Genomic DNA, 21075 nt, shown 5'->3' on the forward strand with positions numbered 1-21075 from the left:
TCAAAAAGAAGTTAGCTAGAGACAAAAAAAAGGGCAAGCAAGCAAGGAAATTAATACAACAGAGGAACAATTATTCAAAGCAAATACCTGTATGGCATTTGGGAGGAAGAGTTTGGCCCCATTGTAACAGAATATTGCAAAGCCAGAGGGCGTCTCAAACAACACCAAGATCTCCCCGGAATACCCCAACCATTTACCTAGGAACACATTAAAGTTAAACAACCTCAGGCAAGCAGGATTACAATAATAGTAATAATAATAAAAAAAGAACATGTGTAACATCCCTGATGTTACGGTTACTAAAAACGGATCATGTCATCATAAGCATTGTAAAGCATAATTGTTAAAGCACATTAGTATGCATCAACTTAAAATAAGTTTCCTTTGATTGCTTGAGCTTAGGGAAGTAGAGTGTGCTTTTGCTTGTGTGGTTGCTAAAACCCTAGGGTGGAAGTTTTCCGATAGGCTAAAGGGGGGAAAAAAAAAACCCTGATTTCTGGATCCTAGATTTGCCCCTTTTTGTATAATTTAAAAACTAAGCAAAATTTGAGGTTGAGTTCAAAAGCAAAGTTGTAGCTCTTGGCAAGATGTACGACTTTGGTGTTTTGAGTTTTTGAAGTTTCAATACAAAATTTAAAGTAATTTTGAAAATACAGATTTCCAGAAAGTGTCCCCTTTTCCAACTTAAAACCCCAATTCAAAATCCATTTGGAATTTTGAAAAGTGGTCAACATGAAAGTTGTAGAGCACAAAAAGTTGAGCAACTTTCATGTTGGGAGTTTTTCAAGTTGTTATACAAAATCAAAAGTAATTTTGGAAATTCTGTTTTGCCCCAATTCAAAAATTTGGAATTTCTTTGATTTGAGTTTGATTTTCAAACTGTTTGGCCAAATTCACCCTGTTACACTCAAAATCAGTTCTGGACTCTTAAATAGGTTTTGTAGCTTATAAAATTTGGCACAATTTTTGTTTTGGTGGAATTTGGACTTTAGTTCAAATTTTGACTGATTTTCGCAAGGGGACAAAAGAGAGGAGATAAGGGAGAGCTACAGTGATCCAGGGGATCACGAGCTCGTCCACCCCGGTTGCAGGGCGGGCAGGCGCCGCCTCCGCGCGCGACGCCACGCAGCTGGCCACGCAGCTGCTTGCTGCTGTGCTTCGCGCGGACGGCCTCATCCACATCCCCTGTTCCGCCGCTTGGATAAAGCCTCGGACGGCCGGAGTGCTTCTTTTTCCTCCTTTGAACCTCACCGCCGACCACCACCATCCGCCGCCAAAATTCGTCCTCCTCGTTGCCTTTCCACGCGATTTGAGCACCCCAGCGACTCCGCCTTGAGCTCCGCCACCGGTTGCGCCCCCAAGCGCAAGCGCTAACCCACCAGAGCCCTTTCCCGAGCCGCTCTTCTCCAGCTCCGGCCAAAGCGCCGCCGCAAGCATCCCACCGTGGCCAGCATCGCTCAAAGCCTCTCCGCGGCTGTTTGTTGCTCGGTTGAAGTCGTGGTGAGCCTCTGCCGCTTTTGCGCTACTCTCTTCGCGCTCTACTCAAGTGTAGTGGCCGGTGTTTGCCCGGCCGAGGCGGCCGTCCGCCGTGTCCGTGGTCGCGGGGGTTAGGGGAGAAGAAAGGGGGTGAGAAGGGTATCCAGAGGTGCGCCTAGGAATGAAGAACGCGACCAGCAGGTCACGGGAAGCAGAGGAGGCACGGATGGCTCGGCCGCGCCATTGATTCGGCCGGCCGGAGGTGGAAGACGGAGCTGACAGCGAGGGCCCGCTGTCAGCGACGTCCTGAGGGGAGGCGAGGGCGCGAACGCGCACAGCGCGGGTGCGGGCCGCGCGCGTGTGGGCCGGCCTGCGGCCCAGTTTCCAGGCAGCCCGCTGCGCTGTGTTTTTTTTCTTTTCTTTTTCCTTTTTGATTAAAATTGCTTGATGTTTGAATTTATGTTATAAATTTTGTATTAATCCAAAAATGATGAAAATTTTTGTATAAACTCTTTAAAATATGTAGGATCCAAGAAAAATACTAGGTTCTGATTTCTAATAGTTTGCAAGGATACAAAAATTAGCCCTTTTAATTAGCAAATAAAACTTGTATGAATTTTAATAATTTATTTGTATGTCCAAAAATCACCAAAAATTGTGGGGAGCCTCTAAATATTATTCCCTGGCTCCACACAAAATTTGGTGGCATTTGGGTATTGTTAGATTAGAATACTAATAAACCCTTATTTAATACTTAAATAATAATTCCAAAACCATTAAACAATAATTAATCAAGTTCTCATGATTAGGGTTGAGTGATTTTAGGATTGTGTGATGACCTGAAGTCATTAACCCTAATGACCTCTGGCAGTTAATTATTGTTTAGCCTTAATGCTTAATTGCTGTCATTAGTAATTAATTAAGAATTAATTAAGGTAAATAGGTTTAATAATTACTTAATTTAAGATAATTATGAATTAAGTAAAGTCTTAGTTTACAGATGCAACCTCTTGGGTAAAAATATTAAGTTATTAAACAATTTTATTTATTAATTGTTCTGCACTGCATTGGGAGGACAAATTGTACTTAATTCGGTCCATCTTGCATAATTGCCATACGCATATCATAAGCATTCATCATCTTGCGTATAGCGTCCGTGACCGAAGGAGCGCCCGTTGAACCGAACCTCGAGGTCGGTGCTCCGTTCGAGGAAGTCGGATCCGAGACTTGGGAAGTCTCCGAGGGTCCCTCTCTGCCCTGCAACCAAGGCAAGCCCCGGATGCATTAACCCTCCTTGGATGTTTTAAATCTTTTATCACTTATGAATTGAAAATGCTGCATTAGGTAGTTGAGAATTGGGTTAACCTACTTGCTGCATTTACTACCTTGATATCTGTTATCCTGTCCTTGACACCTGTTTTATTTTAAAACTGCGTAGCGATGCTTAGCCCTGCTACTAGACAGGTTTTCAAACAAGAAAGTTTGAAGGGTTGTTGTGGGATACACTTATGATCAATGATGTTTCAATTTGAGACCGGTCGGTGGACTTGCTCTAAGAATGGAGTCTTAAAGTAGTGTCTCCGACTGTGTTGATTAAGGACCGTTCCGTTGATGGCCTGCTGGGTTGAGAATTTATAGTACTAGCCACTTACCTACGGTAAGCCCAGTCTTGTGATCCCTCGACGCGAACAGCTACTCGCGCACTGGGAGTGGAAAGATGGCGAGAGTAGTGTGTACCCACCTTACGGATCTGAGATGACCGGAAAACATCTAGATCGGCTGTAGGATGGTGGAGTACTGTGCTCTCGGGTGCCGCGAACCTGGTCAGATTTGGGGAGAGCTTGATTTGGGTTGACATATGCAAGATTTAGTTCTACATATGTCGGGTGGTTAGGAACTCCAGCTGGATTGCTAAGCGATTCGAATCGTCGTTGCTCCCCGATTGGGAGACTCAATTCCTTCGACCCTCATCGTAGCTAAATATGCAACTAAGTGATATAATGAGAAAGGGGAAAATGTCTCATGAGGTTCGGATCCCAATTCCCGGACTCATAGCGACATGAAGCTATGGCCATCAATAAATAATACTTAATGATAGGACTAGGAACTCACGGATTCGTCTGTGGGATACAACCAGTTAGACTATCCTCGAATTCCTCTGCCTCTGCGAGGGAGGAGTTCAGGGTAAAACTTGAAAATAAGGATGCACTACTAGTAAGCTTTTACGCAAAACACTTTGGCTCCTTGCTCAGCCACTCCTTGTCTACCCTAAGCCTGCATCCCCAAATTCTCCTCTTTTCCCCGGCGGATAAGTCTTGTTGAGTACTCCCGTACTCAGGGTTTCAATACCCCTGTTGCAGGTGAAGCACAGGAGCCGACTTGTTTCGGACCCTGTTGTGTGACCGTCGTCGAGGTTGACGACGAAGAAGAGTGAGCGTGACCCATGGGCAGGGTCTGTAAATTTATTCTGTCTATATTAAAGTTTCAGTTGCTCCGCTGGACCAGGCTTGTAATAACACTCTACTATTTGGAAGAACTCCTTTTGTAAATTAAGTTATGTAATACTTCCGCTGTTTCACTCTGAAATATTATTTTGGTCTGTGTTGTTGAGTTACTGCTTTATCTTCACAACGAATGATCCTGGTGTTAAGGTGGCCACTTGCTATCCTGTAAGGGCGAGAAGAAACAGTTCTCGTTGTTTGACCATTACCAGTGGTCAGGACGAGCCAGCTTGGTACGCCACAGGTAGCAGTGGAATGAGCGCCCAGCAATGCTCATCGGACTTCTAAAGTGGGAGGACTCCCGGCATCTCCGTCAGAGGTCCTTAGGACAATGGCAGGTGTCGGTGGGCCCAAACACTTAGGAGGTTCTGCCACAGCTGGTATCAGAGCATTTGTTGCTAAGATGACTGCTGAACCTTTTGAAAAACTTCAAAAATTCGTTTGGAACTAATACTATGAACCTGCCTATTTTGAGTCCAAGTGCTTAGTCCTAACCTACCCCTGTCTATAGGCTTTCTTAGAATTTTTGAAGTGGTATGGAGGAGCAACATAAAGTATTGCCCTATGTTGTAAAAGTTTAAAGTAATAACGTTACGAATTGTTAGTAGGAATCGTAAGTTCGTGCATGCATCATGATGTATTAACTGATTAAGTTCCTTCCTCCTTGTCGGGTTGGGTGAATAGAATCAATCCTATTCTTGCTAACCTTTAAGGTTTCTCTTACTAATCTAAACTTACCCTCTACAGGATGGCTCGTCAGAAGCAGACCCCGCGTAAGCGGACCGGTCCAAAAGGAGTTCCCCGACATCAGCTAGCTCCACGCAGTGATCAAGCCAGTAGTAGCCGTTCACCGCCTCAGCAGGAGGTGGACAGGTTGTCCGCCGAGTTGACTGAGGTGATGAGAGAGAGAATGTACAATGTTATGGAGATTGGCAAACTTAAAGCTCAACTGGCCAAAGAAAAACAAGCTACGGAAAACTGTGAAGCTATGTTGTCCCGGATGGTGGAGGAGCGGAATGCAGCCATTGCCCGAGAGGAAGAAGCTAGGAGCACCCATAGGCATGAGCTAACTAGGATGAACGCAAAGTTGGGCAAGGCAAAGTATCTTAAGGATTTGTATGTGAAGATGGCGGCCACGGTCACCGCACAACGGGATGTCGCGTGGCAACGAGAGGACCAGCTCCAGCTGGAGAAACTGGAGCTGGCACATCACTTGGATACAGTCAATGACTTGGCTATGCAGTATCGTGATATTGCATTTGATCTGTATCATCAACTCCACCCACCTCCCGGCGAAGGAGAAATGGATACAGATGGCGAGTTGGCAGATGATGGAGAACCCGACCCAGGCCTCAGTGATGAAGAGGAGTCCGACCCCGATGACCACAACCCAGGGGGTAATCAAGATGATGGCAATGACGACCCGGGCTACAGTTCTGGCCACACCGATTAGTTCGGTGAAACCGAGGGCAACGTCGTTGTAGGGGTCTTAGCTTGCCGTAGTGGGGTTCGGGTTTGTCATATAAGTTTTCTTTTGGTTTGAGAAGTTGAACCTGTTTACTCTTGGTGTGTCGAACTAATGTTTAATAAGTGAATGAAAGAATGTAAGATATGTTCTGTGTTATGAATTTTACGTGATAACAGGTATCTACGATTCTTGTAACAGATGCCGATGCGTACTCGCGGATCCGATGGAGCTGGGACATCCCAGGGAGGGGATGATATCCCCAACCCTCCACCTGCTCCACCTTCTTTGGCTGACACCATTGCTGTCTTGCTAAGTGCCACAACTGACAATGCTCGCTTGCTGCGCGAGCTAGCACAGCGTCAAACACACTCTGCTCCAAACATCAGAGCACCGCGTAACGGGGATGGAGAGGCTCGGTATGTGGATTTTACCGAGACCAGGCCCCCGGTGTTCACTAAGGCCGATGAGCCTTTAGAAGCGGATGACTGGCTCCGAACTATGGAGCATAAGTTCAGTTTAATTCAGTGTTCAGAAACTCAGAAACCCTTATTTGCAGCCCAGCAACTTCGGGGAGCTGCAGGTGCCTGGTGGGAGAACTTCTTAGCTATTCAAGCTCCCGGACACCAAGTTACCTGGACCGAGTTTAGGGACGCGTTTCGCGCCCACTACATCCCCGAAGGGCTCATGGCCATGAAGGCCGAAGAGTTTCTCGCCTTGCAGCAAGGCGATAAAAGTGTTATGGAATACGTGGCAAGGTTTAATCATCTCTCTCAATATGCCACGGATCATGTGAACACTGACAGAAAGAGGAAAGCCTGTTTCATGCGTGGTCTAAATACTAAACTTCAGACCATGATGACCACTTGCCAAAATGCTACTTTCTATGAGGCGGTAAATATTGCTATCGCCTCAGAGGAAAAGAATAGGAAACATAAGGAAGCTAAGAAGAAGGCTGCTTCCTCTTCTTTCTCTGGTCGCGGTCAAAAGCGCCAGAGGATCATTTATCATCCACAGGGCCACGGACGTTTCCAAGCGCCGTCATATTATCGTGGTCCTTTCTCCCCTCCACAGTACAGACCCGGGCAGCAGGTATATTCTCGACCTACTGCCCTCGCTTTTGCACCACGCCAGCCGAACACCCCGGGTGTTCGCCCTACTGCTCCGCCCAGCCACAATTACCCTTGCTTCAATTGTGGTAAACCTGGGCATTTCTCTAAAGAGTGCCCTTTTCCCCGTCAAACCAACCCTACCTTTCCAAGGCCACCTATGGGCCAACCCCAGCCGGGTCAGTTCAGAACTGGGGTTCAAAAAGGGCAACAGATACAAAAGGGTAGACCGGTAAAGAAGACAGGGCAAGTCTTCCATACTGAAGTGGAGACAATTCCAGAGGGTGAACCAGTGATGATGGGTACGTTTCCTGTTGCGAAGCATCCTGCTTTAATGCTCTTTGATTCTGGTGCATCCCATACATTTATCAATCGCACCTTTGTGTTAAAGCATGGCATACCCATTGGGGAAACACAAGATCATTTTTATATACAGTCGCCAGGAGGACGGCTGATGTCTAAAGAAATGGTTCACCAAGTACCCATCGAATTTGGTGGGCACAATTTTCCTACTAGTATGATTGTTCTTAAGGACCAAGAAATTGATGTCATTTTAGGCATGAACTGGATGGCGCAACGAGGGGTTGTGCTAGACACTTTGCACCGAACCATTAAAATCCCATTGCCCAATGAGAGTTCTTATTTGCTAATCCAATTAGTTACTCCCAAACGGATAACTGGGCAAGTTCATGCCGCTAATGTGTCTGAAGTTAAAGATATCCCGGTAGTTCGAGATTTCCCGGATGTATTTCCTGAAGACTTACCAGGTCTGCCTCCGGACCGGGATGTACAATTCAGTATAGAATTGAAACCAGGAACGGCCCCAATATCTCGAAGGGCCTACAGAATGGCACCGAAAGAGCTGGCCGAATTAAAAACCCAATTACAAGAGTTGTTGCAGAAGGGTTTTATTCAGCCTAGTTCTTCTCCATGGGGTTGCCCAGCCTTGTTTGTGAAGAAAAAAGATCAGACATTAAGGCTGTGTGTTGACTATCGTCCTCTGAATGAGGTAACGATTAAAAACAAGTACCCATTGCCCCGCATTGACTTATTGTTTGACCAGCTAGCTGGGGCCAAAGTGTTCTCAAAAATTGATTTGAGATCAGGGTACCATCAAATTAAGATTAGGCCGGAAGATGTACCCAAGACTGCTTTCACAACCCGTTACGGGTTGTATGAATACTTGGTGATGTCTTTTGGGTTGACTAACGCACCGGCCCATTTTATGTACCTGATGAACTCTGTTTTCATGCCAGAACTAGACAAATTTGTGGTCGTCTTCATCGATGACATCTTGATTTACTCCAAAACTAAGAAGGAACATGCTGAACACTTGAGAATCGTGCTGACCCGTCTCAGGGAGCATCAGCTATATGCCAAGTTCAGCAAATGTGAGTTCTGGCTGGACAAAGTTCATTTCCTGGGTCATGTATTATCAGCGGAAGGAGTCGCTGTAGACCCAGGCAAGGTAGAAGATGTGTTGAATTGGAAACCCCCGACTACGGTACATGAGGTCCGTAGTTTTCTGGGCATGGCGGGATATTACCGTCGTTTTATCCCGGACTTTTCCAGAGTCGCCAAACCAATCACAACCTTGCTCAAAAGTCAAACAAAATTTGTTTGGTCACCCCAATGTGAGCAAGCTTTTCAGACTCTGAAAAGGTTGTTGACAACTGCACCTGTCTTAGCCCAGCCAGATATTGAAAAACCCTTTGATGTATATTGTGACGCATCAGGAATCGGGTTAGGCTGTGTGCTGATGCAGGAGGGTCGCGTAATTGCATATGCTTCCAGGCAACTCAAACCTCATGAAGAGAATTACCCGACCCATGATCTCGAACTAGCCGCCGTGGTACATGCATTGAAGATCTGGCGTCATTATTTGTTGGGAAACACATGTCATCTATATACAGATCACAAAAGCTTGAAGTATATCTTTACTCAAGCTGAGCTTAATATGCGCCAGCGAAGGTGGCTAGAACTGATTAAAGATTATGACCTTGAGGTGCATTATCACCCTGGCAAGGCAAATGTAGTAGCGGATGCCCTCAGTCGTAAGGCTCACTGTAATTGCTTAACAGTGAAGCCTAGGGATATAACTTTGTGCCAAGAGCTAGAGAACTTGGGAATAGAAATGATTTCCCAAGGAAGCCTTTCCAATTTAAAGATTGATTTCAATCTCAAGGCTCAAATCATAAAGGCACAAAAAGAAAACAAAGGCATGAGACATCTTAAAGAGAAAATTTCTAATAGAGCACTCACAGACTTTGAGGTGGATGATGCGGGAGTAATCTGGTTCAAGAACCGGTTAGTGGTTCCAAAGGTACCTGAGCTACGTCAGCAAATCCTAGATGAAGCTCATACCACGAGGTATTCTATTCATCCGGGAAGCAATAAGATGTATCAGGACCTGAAGCAAAGGTTTTGGTGGACAAAAATGAAGATAGAAATAGCTCGCTATGTGGCCCAATGTGACACCTGTCGAAAGGTCAAAGCCATTCATCTCAAATCCGCTGGGGAGTTGCAACCTTTGCCTATCCCCGCATGGAAATGGGATGACATAAGTATGGATTTCATAGTAGGATTGCCCAAAACGGCCAAGGGCTTTGATTCCATTTGGGTCATAGTAGATCGTCTCACCAAAACAGCACATTTTCTGCCGGTAAAGCTATTATATCCTGCCTCCACCTATGCTAAGATTTATTTCGACCGTATCCTAAGTCTGCATGGAGTGCCAAAGACAATAGTGTCAGATAGAGGCACACAATTTGTCTCCCAATTCTGGAAATGTTTACATGAGTCCTTGGGCACTAAGCTTTTACACAGCACAGCCTACCACCCTCAAACCGGTGGGCAAACTGAAAGGGTAAATCAAACCCTAGAAGATCTATTAAGATCTTGTGCCCTGAATTTTCCAGATAAGTGGGATGACTGCTTGCCTCTAGCAGAATTTTCCTACAATAATAGCTATCAAGAGAGTATCAAAATGGCTCCCTTTGAGGCACTGTATGGTCGCCGATGTCGAACTCCGTTACACTGGTCAGAACCTGGAGAAAGATGGTTCTTCGGAGTTGATTTAGTGAAAGAGACTGAGAACAAAGTGAAACAAATCCAAAATAACTTGAAAGTTGCTCAGTCCCGACAGAAAAGTTACGCTGATAAAAGACGTCGACCATTAAAGTTCGCCAAAGGTGATCATGTGTATTTGAAAGTATCCCCAATGAAAGGAGTAAGTCGTTTTGGTGTTAAAGGCAAGTTAGCGCCTCGTTACATTGGTCCATTTCCAATTATTGACCGATGTGGGCAAGTCGCTTACCGCCTTAAACTGCCCGAACGATTATCCGGGGTACATAATGTGTTCCATGTGTCTCAACTGAAAAAGTGTCTTCGGGTACCAGATCGAGTTCAAGATATTGAAGATGTAAAGCTTGAACCAGATCTAACTTATTCGGAATATCCTATCCGAGTACTGGATCAAAAAGCTAGAGTTACTCGAAGGACGACCACTAAATGGTATAAAGTACAATGGAGCCAGCACTCTGAAGAAGAAGCCACCTGGGAATCTGAAGATTACTTGCTAGAGAATTTTCCTGAATTCTATGCTTCTCTTCAGAACAATATATGATAACCAGAGGATGTACTCTAGTAAAGAAACAGAGTCGCCAAAGCCATGTACTGAATGTACATATATGCATATAATGAAGTATTTTCCCCAACTCCTTGCCTTATGGAAAGGTTGAAGATGAAAGAGTTTTGACAAATTTCCTTTTCCATTACTTATCCTAAGGTTTTAAATCTCGGGGACGAGATTTCTTTAAGGGGGAAGGGCTGTAACATCCCTGATGTTACGGTTACTAAAAACGGATCATGTCATCATAAGCATTGTAAAGCATAATTGTTAAAGCACATTAGTATGCATCAACTTAAAATAAGTTTCCTTTGATTGCTTGAGCTTAGGGAAGTAGAGTGTGCTTTTGCTTGTGTGGTTGCTAAAACCCTAGGGTGGAAGTTTTCCGATAGGCTAAAGGGGGGAAAAAAAAACCCTGATTTCTGGATCCTAGATTTGCCCCTTTTTGTATAATTTAAAAACTAAGCAAAATTTGAGGTTGAGTTCAAAAGCAAAGTTGTAGCTCTTGGCAAGATGTACGACTTTGGTGTTTTGAGTTTTTGAAGTTTCAATACAAAATTTAAAGTAATTTTGAAAATACAGATTTCCAGAAAGTGTCCCCTTTTCCAACTTAAAACCCCAATTCAAAATCCATTTGGAATTTTGAAAAGTGGTCAACATGAAAGTTGTAGAGCACAAAAAGTTGAGCAACTTTCATGTTGGGAGTTTTTCAAGTTGTTATACAAAATCAAAAGTAATTTTGGAAATTCTGTTTTGCCCCAATTCAAAAATTTGGAATTTCTTTGATTTGAGTTTGATTTTCAAACTGTTTGGCCAAATTCACCCTGTTACACTCAAAATCAGTTCTGGACTCTTAAATAGGTTTTGTAGCTTATAAAATTTGGCACAATTTTTGTTTTGGTGGAATTTGGACTTTAGTTCAAATTTTGACTGATTTTCGCAAGGGGACAAAAGAGAGGAGATAAGGGAGAGCTACAGTGATCCAGGGGATCACGAGCTCGTCCACCCCGGTTGCAGGGCGGGCAGGCGCCGCCTCCGCGCGCGACGCCACGCAGCTGGCCACGCAGCTGCTTGCTGCTGTGCTTCGCGCGGACGGCCTCATCCACATCCCCTGTTCCGCCGCTTGGATAAAGCCTCGGACGGCCGGAGTGCTTCTTTTTCCTCCTTTGAACCTCACCGCCGACCACCACCATCCGCCGCCAAAATTCGTCCTCCTCGTTGCCTTTCCACGCGATTTGAGCACCCCAGCGACTCCGCCTTGAGCTCCGCCACCGGTTGCGCCCCCAAGCGCAAGCGCTAACCCACCAGAGCCCTTTCCCGAGCCGCTCTTCTCCAACTCCGGCCAAAGCGCCGCCGCAAGCATCCCACCGTGGCCAGCATCGCTCAAAGCCTCTCCGCGGCTGTTTGTTGCTCGGTTGAAGTCGTGGTGAGCCTCTGCCGCTTTTGCGCTACTCTCTTCGCGCTCTACTCAAGTGTAGTGGCCGGTGTTTGCCCGACCGAGGCGGCCGTCCGCCGTGTCCGTGGTCGCGGGGGTTAGGGGAGAAGAAAGGGGGTGAGAAGGGTATCCAGAGGTGCGCCTAGGAATGAAGAACGCGACCAGCAGGTCACGGGAAGCAGAGGAGGCACGGATGGCTCGGCCGCGCCATTGATTCGGCCGGCCGGAGGTGGAAGACGGAGCTGACAGCGAGGGCCCGCTGTCAGCGACGTCCTGAGGGGAGGCGAGGGCGCGAACGCGCACAGCGCGGGTGCGGGCCGTGCGCGTGTGGGCCGGCCTGCGGCCCAGTTTCCAGGCAGCCCGCTGCGCTGTGTTTTTTTTCTTTTCTTTTTCCTTTTTGATTAAAATTGCTTGATGTTTGAATTTATGTTATAAATTTTGTATTAATCCAAAAATGATGAAAATTTTTGTATAAACTCTTTAAAATATGTAGGATCCAAGAAAAATACTAGGTTCTGATTTCTAATAGTTTGCAAGGATACAAAAATTAGCCCTTTTAATTAGCAAATAAAACTTGTATGAATTTTAATAATTTATTTGTATGTCCAAAAATCACCAAAAATTGTGGGGAGCCTCTAAATATTATTCCCTGGCTCCACACAAAATTTGGTGGCATTTGGGTATTGTTAGATTAGAATACTAATAAACCCTTATTTAATACTTAAATAATAATTCCAAAACCATTAAACAATAATTAATCAAGTTCTCATGATTAGGGTTGAGTGATTTTAGGATTGTGTGATGACCTGAAGTCATTAACCCTAATGACCTCTGGCAGTTAATTATTGTTTAGCCTTAATGCTTAATTGCTGTCATTAGTAATTAATTAAGAATTAATTAAGGTAAATAGGTTTAATAATTACTTAATTTAAGATAATTATGAATTAAGTAAAGTCTTAGTTTACAGATGCAACCTCTTGGGTAAAAATATTAAGTTATTAAACAATTTTATTTATTAATTGTTCTGCACTGCATTGGGAGGACAAATTGTACTTAATTCGGTCCATCTTGCATAATTGCCATACGCATATCATAAGCATTCATCATCTTGCGTATAGCGTCCGTGACCGAAGGAGCGCCCGTTGAACCGAACCTCGAGGTCGGTGCTCCGTTCGAGGAAGTCGGATCCGAGACTTGGGAAGTCTCCGAGGGTCCCTCTCTGCCCTGCAACCAAGGCAAGCCCCGGATGCATTAACCCTCCTTGGATGTTTTAAATCTTTTATCACTTATGAATTGAAAATGCTGCATTAGGTAGTTGAGAATTGGGTTAACCTACTTGCTGCATTTACTACCTTGATATCTGTTATCCTGTCCTTGACACCTGTTTTATTTTAAAACTGCGTAGCGATGCTTAGCCCTGCTACTAGACAGGTTTTCAAACAAGAAAGTTTGAAGGGTTGTTGTGGGATACACTTATGATCAATGATGTTTCAATTTGAGACCGGTCGGTGGACTTGCTCTAAGAATGGAGTCTTAAAGTAGTGTCTCCGACTGTGTTGATTAAGGACCGTTCCGTTGATGGCCTGCTGGGTTGAGAATTTATAGTACTAGCCACTTACCTACGGTAAGCCCAGTCTTGTGATCCCTCGACGCGAACAGCTACTCGCGCACTGGGAGTGGAAAGATGGCGAGAGTAGTGTGTACCCACCTTACGGATCTGAGATGACCGGAAAACATCTAGATCGGCTGTAGGATGGTGGAGTACTGTGCTCTCGGGTGCCGCGAACCTGGTCAGATTTGGGGAGAGCTTGATTTGGGTTGACATATGCAAGATTTAGTTCTACATATGTCGGGTGGTTAGGAACTCCAGCTGGATTGCTAAGCGATTCGAATCGTCGTTGCTCCCCGATTGGGAGACTCAATTCCTTCGACCCTCATCGTAGCTAAATATGCAACTAAGTGATATAATGAGAAAGGGGAAAATGTCTCATGAGGTTCGGATCCCAATTCCCGGACTCATAGCGACATGAAGCTATGGCCATCAATAAATAATACTTAATGATAGGACTAGGAACTCACGGATTCGTCTGTGGGATACAACCAGTTAGACTATCCTCGAATTCCTCTGCCTCTGCGAGGGAGGAGTTCAGGGTAAAACTTGAAAATAAGGATGCACTACTAGTAAGCTTTTACGCAAAACACTTTGGCTCCTTGCTCAGCCACTCCTTGTCTACCCTAAGCCTGCATCCCCAAATTCTCCTCTTTTCCCCGGCGGATAAGTCTTGTTGAGTACTCCCGTACTCAGGGTTTCAATACCCCTGTTGCAGGTGAAGCACAGGAGCCGACTTGTTTCGGACCCTGTTGTGTGACCGTCGTCGAGGTTGACGACGAAGAAGAGTGAGCGTGACCCATGGGCAGGGTCTGTAAATTTATTCTGTCTATATTAAAGTTTCAGTTGCTCCGCTGGACCAGGCTTGTAATAACACTCTACTATTTGGAAGAACTCCTTTTGTAAATTAAGTTATGTAATACTTCCGCTGTTTCACTCTGAAATATTATTTTGGTCTGTGTTGTTGAGTTACTGCTTTATCTTCGCAACGAATGATCCTGGTGTTAAGGTGGCCACTTGCTATCCTGTAAGGGCGAGAAGAAACAGTTCTCGTTGTTTGACCATTACCAGTGGTCAGGACGAGCCAGCTTGGTACGCCACAGGTAGCAGTGGAATGAGCGCCCAGCAATGCTCATCGGACTTCTAAAGTGGGAGGACTCCCGGCATCTCCGTCAGAGGTCCTTAGGACAATGGCAGGTGTCGGTGGGCCCAAACACTTAGGAGGTTCTGCCACAACATGTACTGCAACAAAATCTCCCTAGCTTATTCAGATATCAGTGTCAGCCATTCATATGCCAGTCCTGCCTTCAACGAAACTTGCCTTCGCTTAATTCTAAGCATAGACTGATCCCGAACCCTAACCCTAACTCGCGGATGTGGGTGAGGATTTTCAGGCCTATATGGGATTGAGGATTAGAGGAGTTCAGGCCTATGTTCGGCGGGCGGGCGAGGGTTGCTGACTCGTGTGACGAGTGGCTCCGCGCGGCGGCTTGCGGTGCGGCGGCCGGTGGCCGGCCGGCCCTATGCTCGATGGGGAATCATCGGCGAGTTTCTGACTAGGGCGTTTCTGACTAGCTACGTGCTCCAGCGGCATGGGTGAGAGTCGTGAGATTGAGATAGTAGAGGCGGGTGATTTGGCTTACCAATGCCGACGGCCGACGTCCCTCGGGAGGAGGAGGAGGAGGAGGGGTAACAAGATCCATCGAGCTCGACATCCAAATTGTGTGGAGTTGGAGCCGCTCGCACGCGTGCCTGCCTGCGGTGTCGCTGGGGATTTCAGCCCAATGGTTAGAAAATGACAGGTTTTATCTGAAGGATAACGTGATAGTCCTAGTAATAAGTAGAAGTTATTTTTCTGAGGGAAATAGCTAGGTAGAAGTTATGGAAAGGTACTTGTGGTACTTTATGTATACAATGGAACATGAATCGGGAAAGGAGTCCGCTACCTAATAAACTCTGCTCAGCTCATGAAAGGAAAGATTAAAGGATGATGTTTGATACTTTCTCCATTCCAAATTATAAGACATTTGATATTTTTTTTAAGTCTAAGTTTGATCACTTATCTCATTTAAAAAGTTTATACAGATATAGTTAAATTTAAGTCATTTTTAGAGAATTTTTATTAATAAACCAAGCTATGATAAAATTAATATTATTTTGTATAAATTTTTAAATAAGATAAGTGATCAAATTTAGTATTAAAAAAGTCAAACGTCTTATAATTTAAAATAAATTGAGTATATGCATGCATTGCCCACACGAAGCTGAGGCCTTCAATCTGTTGGCCCATATATATATCGGCATTCAATTTTAACGATGGGATGCAAGAATAATATGTAGCAAATGATATAAAGGTATTAAAAATTTAAACTTTGTTTGTACTCTAGAAAGTAGGTGTTATATTCCGACGGTGTTATTAGTAAAAATTTTAGGACGTATATGAATAAATATTGCTAACAGTCTGTTGTCTGCCGGAACTCCAGCGGACCATCTTTAAGGCCAAAGAATATCTGCAACTGCTGCTCGGCCGAGTGGAAGATTAAAAAGATCAAAAGGGATTGTAGTGGTGTTGCCCATGACTTACTCATTTAGCTAGACGAAGTATTCATAGTGCGATATGGTTGAGGCAAGTGCCTGCGTGCGTCGTTGACCTCTTGAAGCATGACCGTAATCCTCGTCCTAGCTAAATAAAGATTTTTTTTTCAAAAAAAAAAACAGTCTATCCGGTTATCATTGCTATAGCGGCCGCTACCAATGCAGTTTAGTTTATTATACTAAGACTAATAGATTACCTAGTGAAAAAAGATACACAAATAAATGAACACCGCTTAACTTTGCAATGTTTCTACTGCAAGAAAAAAAATGTTTCTAAAGACGGAGAAAAGGGGCTATTTGGAGGGGCGCCGTGCGGCTTTGGATCCACAACTCTAGCAGTGTTGTGGCTGAGCCGCCAGGTCCCTAGAACTATGGTCCCTTTGTTTCATCGGTTTATCTTGACCGGAAAGAATTAATCCAAATAGTTACTTCCTAAAGTTAGCAAAAATAAAATGTTGTAGAAAATCGGGGTCAGGTGGTTTTTGTAATTTTTACAGTGCTCCGTCCTAAGAAAAGAATGGACCATATAAAATAAAATGTTCTGAGATTATGCATATTTATACACATCTTCTACCATAGAAAATTAAATGAATCTAGACCCCTTTCGAAAAGAAGTTCTAGACTATTGTATTTCAATCCAATGTCTAGAAAATTATAGGTTTTAAATTAATGTGATAATCCTAGGAAATAGTCCGCAAAAGCTTTTTTTTTTTGCGAACAATACTCCGTAAAAGCTATGGAAGGTACTTGTGGTACTTTATATAAAATTGGAAAAAGGAATCAAAAGGAATCCGCCGCCTAACCAAACTGGTCAGCTCACGGAAGAAAAAGATTAGTCCGGTTTAGTTGGTGAAGAGAAAAATTTCGCGACACTGTAACACTTTCGTTTGTTTGTGATAATTATTGTCCAACTATAGATTAACTAGGCTCAAAAGATTCTTCTCGTACATTTTGATCAAACTGTACAATTATTTTTTATTTTCGTCTAATTTAATACTTCATGCATACATCTAAAGATTCGATGTTATATGGAATCTTAAAAAATTCTGGGTTTTAGGGTGGAAGTAAACAAAGCGATGAACGAAGGATGATGCTTCATGCATGAGATTTGCCCACCGGATGCTGCGGCCGTCAATCTGTTGGCCAATATATCTGACTCGTTTGCTTTGGCACCTGGCCGTCGGTTTTATGCAACTTGCAACTTTACAAGCTAGGAGCTAGGAGTGTGCATGCACTTGATCAGGTGGTTTACTGCCTACTGACACAGCCTTCATTTTTTTAAAAAAAAAATATCTGGAGTATATATTATTTTGAGTTGATTTTTTTGATAAAAATGGACTCCAAATTGGAATTATACTTTCGATTTGGATGTTGCTGGGAAGTCGGAATTGGCAACCTTTTTCATTTGCCATCGTTTCACTTTCCATTAGTATTATTTTTTCCTCTGGGCCACACTGCAAATTAAATAAACCGTCGCATGCAAGAACAAATGTACAACTAGAACGGCTACAAACTAAACGAAGTCGATCATCTTGCAAGTTGCAACAAACATAGTACGTCTCGTTGATAACTTGATATATATAGCTGAAGCAACTAGTTTCACAATTTAGCGCTTGAGAGACGTTGCTTGGAGTGGGAGCAAATAGCATGCAATTCCATCGTCGTCATGTCCACATGCATGCGTGCCCGCCGAAAGAAAAATTTGGTACTAAGAGTACGTAAATAATGATGATTACGCTAACGCCGGCATTATTATTCGTGCTACTACTAATAGTACTACTATCGCTATAAGTCACTTTTGTAATATATAGTAATTAGAAATAATGCATGGTTTTTTTTGCGACGAAAGAAGAATTATATTATATAATAGCTGAGTACATCAAACACGTTAGTAAAGCACAACTCAAAAATCTAACATGTTAGATGCTTTGCGGTATATAGATAACCGCATAGGCAAATACTCGGCAAATGGCCTGAGAACAAATACCCAACGAATGACGTCCAACATTCCAGTAGGCGAAATTGAGAAACTTCTTCTTCCTGGTGTCGTCCTTTTTCTTCTTTCTGCCACCGAAGAGTGAAGATGACTAATCTGAAAATTATTCTCCCTAGTCCTTCATTGTGGCTAGATCTAACCACAATAAAATGGAGAAGAGACTGGAGAAAATTATTCCATGGCGGCGACATCATCTCCGCCTTGATGCCGCCGTCCGGAAACAAAGTCTCCATGTCGTTATGTCAATGAAGATGCTGACACCGAAGTTGTCGTCTTTATCTTCAACAAAGCCGCCATGGAGAAGCCGAAGCCGATTCCACCTCTTTCCTTTACCGTCGTCGAGAAGGAGAAGATAAAACTCTAATACCAAAAAATTTAGCATAGAGAGACACTAACCATAGACTCGATCTACTAAAGAAAAATTTATTAGGAACAATGGATCCCACTCTTTTCAACCTTCGGCGAGATACCGGAGGGGAAGAGAGGGGAACCAGTGACGGTGGACGACGGGAGCTGCGGCGGCGGCGACGGTGCTAGGGCAGAAAAGGCTGACTAGAGTGCAGCATGCAGCATGCGGCGAATCGGGCATGGGTACGTGAGGAACAATGAAATAATGCATGGTTACTACCTCTGGGTTGTCACAGTCCGGAGGAACTGTAATCTTGTGGACGCGCGTGTCTTTTTGACTTCAATCATCATCATCATGGATGTCACACGACGACATACTACAGTAGTAAGGATTTTGTAAGATATGCACATGCTAGTTAATGCCCTTGAAGCAATATATGGCCTTGTTTAGTTCTGTCCAAAAACTTTTCACTTTATCACATCGAACACATATAGAGAGCATTAAATATAGATTAAAAATAACTAAGGTCTTGTTTAGTTAACCCCAAAAACTAAAAATTTTTCAAGATTTCTCGTCACATCGGATCTTGTGGCACATACATGAAGCACTAAATATAAACGAAAATAAAAACTAATTGTACAGTTTACCTGTAAATTACGAGATGAATCTTTTGAATCTAGTTAGTCCATGATTGGACAATATTTATCAAATAAAAATGAAAGTACTACAGTACCGAAAATAAAAAAAACAGAACTAAACAAGGCCTATGCAGTTTATATATATTTTGCGAGACGACGAATCTTCTAATCATAATTAGTTTATGATTAGACACTAATTATTATAGTCACAAATGTGCTATAGTATCCTAAAAATTTTCTTTTCGTGGACTAAACAACGTTTAAGCTGGGCCATACTGGTTCAGCAATAGGGCATGATGTTAAATTTTGTGAAGAACATAGAGGTAGTTGATGGAGATGATTTCTTTTAATTTCAAAGTACTATACGTATGTACGAGCTTGTTCGTTTGTTTTATAAGTTGTACTTTTGTATTAATCGATCAACAATGTTTTTCTGTCATAATAAATCAAAGAATAATATTTCTCAGCTGCAAGCCTACGACGGTGGCACTTGTACGACCACGCACGCGTCGATCGGTGACCGGTGACCGGTGACAAACGCACGCGGGTCAGACGTGGACTATATCCACTTCATCGTCACACACAAACTTATAGGAGATGTCTTTCCTAGGAGTAGTATATATATAGTAAATTGATCTATAATTATCTACTAACGACGACGCAGCAAATAAGAAAGGATGACAAAGCTTCATCGATCGATCGGCTGGTCAATTTCCTCGGATCTAGTTTTAGCACGGCGTTTCGCAATCAACGTACAGAAAAAAAATCAAAAATCAACTAGTGCGCTTCGCCGCTTCAGAGGTCAGCTAGCTAGATAGGGGTACTGAATTGTACTCCTAACCTATGCGCGACTATATATGCTCTCAAAGTCTGAATTCTCAGAATGTGCATATAATGCAAGGAAAGTACTTTTAGAGTGACGTGAGCATAGTTCAGCTAGTTGAATTTATTATATGCTGTGGATTGTCTATCAAAACTTTAAGTTCTTGATTTAACGTGTTAATATGTCCATTGACAACGAGGTATTTATAGTTACTTCGTCAACTTGAGATATGTCAGGTTGGTCTTAGTCACTCAAAAGTGTTTATAGAAATAGAGTTTATGTATGTACATTCATAGAGTATAGTACACGTACGCATACATGTATGAGTGTTCACGTCTTTACTACAATTCATAAATAAAAAAAACAAACACTTTCTCGGGTTGTACGTACTTTGGGGAAGCTGCTCATGCTCACCTAGTGCTAGTGTGGCCAAACTTATTAAGAAAAAGTATATTTTACCTCCCTAAACTATTGCCGGAGTTTTTTTTTTTGAGATTACAGTTTAACTCTCCTTCTCGCATATATACAACAAGATATCTTAATCCATGAATAATTAAAACCATTCGGATGACCTCCTGCTATAGCTTGGAGCAGTGGCGGAGCTAGGAATTTTATAGGCCGGACAATCTAATACATATAGTATATATAACATATTATTATAAATTAAAAACATACAATAATATATGTATATAGAGTTCAGTCATATACTTAAATGGGAAAAGGAACCGACACGTTTCATTTAACATAACTCTTTCTTGCACTGAAAAATCTAGAGGGTAGAACTTTGAAGCTAGAGTACACACATCGTCAATTTTCAATGAGCTGAATGAACCAGTGTGTCACTTGTAAAAATAGTCAATTGTCGTCCATTTAGGTTTCATGATGATGAATTATCCTTCAATTTTAAAAACAGTAGTTTAATTAGCTAATTAGGCATTAGCTCTAAACGGATGGACACAAAAAAAATTCAAATAGAATTACCTTAATATGAAGCCCTGAGGACATGATTGTTAGGAACACAGGAAAGACTGGAGTATGTCGAGCTGGAGTATGCACTTGGCAGACAGGACCTCCAGACGATCGGAGAGGCTAGACCTAGACGCTGGATGGAAAGTGTGGAGGACAGAGCAGGTGTGGTGGCACCGGCGGCAGGAACACAAGATCATGAATCGTGTTTGTGGCTTGCCCTAGGAAGGTCGGACTACCGACACTTCACCGTTCGGCTATGTCTAGTTTGTAGTCTATGTATATGGGCTTGGGTGTTGGGCCATATGCACAAGAGTATTTTTTATTTGCAGCAAACCATTGAAGGGGTGGGGGGGGGGGGCTAGTGACCCCCTTGCCTCCGCTAGTGGTTTGGAGTGCTTTTCGAGGCGATTTTGTATTTTATTTGAAAAATAGTAAATACTACTTGATAAGTTTTTTCGAACAGCAAAAAGAATGTCTCTATG

At 43.3% G+C, this 21075-nt stretch overlaps 1 long non-coding RNA gene across 1 annotated transcript; it reads right to left on the minus strand.

Annotated features, from left to right (window-relative positions):
- LOC110433024 lies at nucleotides 88–14957 on the minus strand. Its single transcript, XR_002450391.1, has 2 exons — nucleotides 14867–14957; nucleotides 88–197 (listed from the first exon to the last, which is right to left on the minus strand). It is a non-coding gene; the product is annotated as an uncharacterized LOC110433024 (long non-coding RNA).

The sequence above is a fragment of the Sorghum bicolor genome, chromosome 2 (assembly GCF_000003195.3).
Source record: "Sorghum bicolor cultivar BTx623 chromosome 2, Sorghum_bicolor_NCBIv3, whole genome shotgun sequence".
Lineage (NCBI taxonomy): Eukaryota > Viridiplantae > Streptophyta > Magnoliopsida > Poales > Poaceae > Sorghum > Sorghum bicolor.